Below are 3839 nucleotides of genomic sequence, written 5' to 3' on the forward strand. Positions count from 1 at the left end.
GTCAAGGGACAGAAAAGAGGCTCTGAGAGGGCAGATGGAGGATGCTTGAGGCTTGCTAGGGCCACACCTGCAGCACGTAAGGCTCCTCAAACATCCAGCTCACCATCTGGTCGAATCCAGGTGTGACATTCTGCATCCCTGGGAAGCGTGGGGGCAAGGAGCATGTTCCGGTGGGGTCCAGAGCAGCTGTGAGGAGGGTGAGAGGGCAGCATAGGAGTATGGGGCGGGGGCGGTCTACCAATGGGCACAGAAGGGTTTCCACATTCAAACAACCAATCACACATCAGTGTGCACCAGCAAAAGATGAGTTCTACTTTGACCCTGTGCTGATACAGAACATAAGGTTTTTTGTAGTGTAGGAGATTAAAAATTTTTTAAAGCCTTTGGCATCCTCTTTAACCCATCTTTAAAAAAAAAAATACTTTATTTATTTAAAAGAGAGAGGGCGAGCACAAGCAGGGGGAGTGGCAGACAGAGGGAGAGGGAGAAGCAGGCTTCCCGCTGAGCAGGGAGCCCGATGCGGGGCTTGATCCCAGGACCCTGGGATCATGACCTGAGCCAAAGGCAGACGCTTAACTGACTGAGCCACCCAGGCGCCCATCTTTAATGAGGTCCCAGATGTCTCAACTGGGTCACAAGCCCAAGCACATCTAACTGCATCTGTGAGGACATGGAGCTCCCCCTCCCTCCACCAGAAGGCCATCCTGGGAGCTCCGTTTAGCAGCTGAGGCAAATAATTGTCGCACACACGAACCTGGTGGGTAGAGTGGTAAGGAAAGAGGAGAAGAGATTCCTAAAACAACGCCCAGATTTATCTCAACTTTCACATTTGTACTGGGAAAAACACACCCAAAATATAATCAACGGGAGTAGCTCATTCCTTCAGTGTTCCAAGTTTTCAGGCTGCTAGGCCAGAGCTTCACAGTTTGGGCAACTTCGAAGAAAATGTCCTCCCCCAGTGAGGGAGGGAGAGGGGGAGGAATGAGGGAGGGGAAGGGAGGAAGGGGAAGAGAGGAAAGAGGAGGAGGAAGGAGGAAGGAGGGAGGAGGAGGGAGGAGGAGGCCCACAGAAAGGTCTGGAGGATTGCAACAGAGCTGGGAGTCTCAAGAGAACACAGTGAAAACAAATCACAACTTTGCTGCTTCAGAGATGTCAACCAAATTATGGAATAAAAATTTGTTAAGAAGAACACGGACTGTGTATATAGTTTATACACTACCCCGGCTCAGACGTAAGGAAATCGGAGCCCAAAAAGAGGGGGCATCCATCACCCGTCCCTGTGTCAGGCAAAAGGGTAAGGGAGCCTGGTTTGAATTCCAAGCCAAACATCAAACCCTTAGACTATAGTGACAGGGTAACAGTGAAAACTGAGCTATTTGTATGCAAAATTCATCTAAAAGTTAGATGTTAGCACTGCAAAGATCCCGGCTATCGGCACAGCATTCACAGTAGTAACACTTAGGGAGTGCTTCCCATGGGCGGGCCCCTGTCCTCTTGCTAGTGGGTGGAACCCACACTGCAACCCCAAGTGCAGGGTGCCACAAAGGAGGAGCTAAGGGGACCACACCAGTACGTGCCAGAGCCAAGGTTTGACTCCAGGCAGCCTGACTCCGGGACCCATCATTTCTTTATATTTATGTCCGCTTTGCTGATATCAAGCACTAGCATTTACTGGGCCCTTAGTATGTTCCAGGCACTGTCCTACGCGATGTACAGGTATTAACTCATTTAATTCTCATTGTTATGTGATAGTCTCCTCATCCTTTGTTTGCTGGTTTATTTGTTTTTGAAATAAAAAACCCGAGGCACAGAGAAGAGATCTAAATTTGCCCCAGATCTCAGAGTATGTGGTAGAGCCAGGGTTCAGAATTATGTAGCCCGGTTCTGGGACTCCTTGGCGGGCCCATAACTGCCTAAGAAACACACACATCAGAGTTGAGGGAAAGCATTCACTGAGATCTTAAAAGCATTAAAGAACCCCACTGCCTGAAATCTGATCAAGGTCATGGGTAGGGAAAATTTCCATCTGGCTGCCCACACGAGGGACGGAAGAATCATGGGAACAGATGAAAAACATACCCGTTGGTGTTTTTGCCTCATGAGCTAGGGCCCAGTTTAACAAACATGGCTTTGCCCTTTGTGCCACCCTCTTGGCACAGGTGGGATGGTTCTCCACCCAGGTCAGGCCCCCCACCCCCCGAACTCTGTTTTCTCAAAAAGATAGCCCTATCTATGTAATTTCCCAAGTATGCTTATCTTCCCCAACTAGCCCCACACGTAACTGGCACTCCAGCCTTCATCAGTGAACCCAAGGTCAGCCTAACTGCCAGCCTACTCCAACCCAGAACCCCACTGGAGGGAATCACATTCGTGGGAAGATATATTTACACTGGTTCGATTCTTGCATTTGGACAGACCACCAGAAAGTCAAATACCCGGGCTATGTCATCCTCCTCCCTTGCAGAATTTCTTCCCTTGAGTTGCATTTAGATATTTTGCTGTTGACATTTAGTAAAAATCTTTTGTGAAGCAGTTAAATGAAACTCTCACCAAAGGCAAGAATATGATGATATTGTCCAGTGTATCAGCCAGCACCCATAGGAAACACCCCATAAAAAAACTTCCCTTTTTTTTTTTAAGCTCAAAAAAATTTTACTTATCGCAGTGCGCCCAGCGGTCCTGTAGATCTGTCTCTTGCTTCAACAGCGTTTGGACAGAACAGACCCAGGGATGCCCCTTCTACCAGCCAACCACCACCCTCCAACCTTTTTTCCAGTCGCAACCTTGGGAGCCATCTTCTTGGCCACCCGCTGCCTCCGGGACCAGCCAACACCCAATTTTGAGCTTAGCTCCTCATCACCAATCAACTGCGAGCTCCCAGATTTTCCAGAACTATTCCACGGAGGGGGACGGCGCTGTCAACCGCCTGGTCAACATGCATCTGCAGGCCTCCTACACCTACCTCTCTCTGGGCTTCTATTTCGACCGTGACGATGTGGCTCTGGAAGGTGTGGGCCACTTCTTCCTCGAGCCGGCTGAGGAGAAGCTCGAGGGCGCCCAGTGTCTCTTGAAGATGCAAAACGAGCGCGGCGGCCGCGCCCTCTTCCAGGATGTGCAGAAGCTGTCCCAAGATGAGGGGGGGAAACCCTCGTCCCAAGATGAGGGGGCTCTTCTCCAGAACCAGGGAGCTGGAAGCCACCAGGGTCCCTGAGAAGAACGTGTCCCTGCGCTCTGGGGCTGCATGCCTGGGTTCTGCCAGCGCAGACCCCCAGCTCCGTGACTTCCCGGAGAGCCACTTCCTGAAGGAGGAGGTGAAACTCAACAAGAAGATGGGCAACCGCCTGACTCAGCTGCCCAGGTTGGGCTGGGCGAGTATCTCTTCGAAAGGCTCACCCTCACGCGCCACTAGGAGCCTCCAGAGCCCGGCGGCCTTTGGGGGGGCTCTCCTGGGACCCCCCTGGTGCCAAGGCTTGTACCTGAGTCTCTTCCTGCAGCCACGAGGCAGCTTTTCAACCACCCTGGAGCCCTCTCCCAAGCCGTGGACCAAATGAAAACAAAGCTTTTTGCAGGGAAAGAAAAAAAAGTTTTACCTATCTTGAGGAAATAGTATGCTTTGTCATTTCTGAGCATGAAAATTATGTCCTAATAGACCATCTCTTTTTCTATCTCCCTCTCACTTTTTAAAGCTTCTAGGAAGCTCAGAGTCAAACTTGAAATTGAAGGTATGGGCCTTTTTAGTCTATAGGAGGGACTGCAAAACTTTTGTAATCTCACCATCTCCTTGGGGGAAAATTTTAAGGACAACTCCCTGGTAGATGTCTATTTATTTCCTTATTTAT

The 3839-nt window shown here is 50.1% G+C and overlaps 1 pseudogene; it reads left to right on the top strand.

Annotated features, from left to right (window-relative positions):
• Positions 1-1708: 1708 nt before the first annotated feature.
• On the top strand, positions 1709-3409 carry LOC110592099 (annotated as a pseudogene).
• The last annotated feature ends 430 nt before the right edge of the window (positions 3410-3839 follow it).

Source organism: Neomonachus schauinslandi, chromosome 3 (genome assembly GCF_002201575.2).
Source record: "Neomonachus schauinslandi chromosome 3, ASM220157v2, whole genome shotgun sequence".
Classification (NCBI taxonomy): Eukaryota; Metazoa; Chordata; class Mammalia; order Carnivora; family Phocidae; genus Neomonachus; species Neomonachus schauinslandi.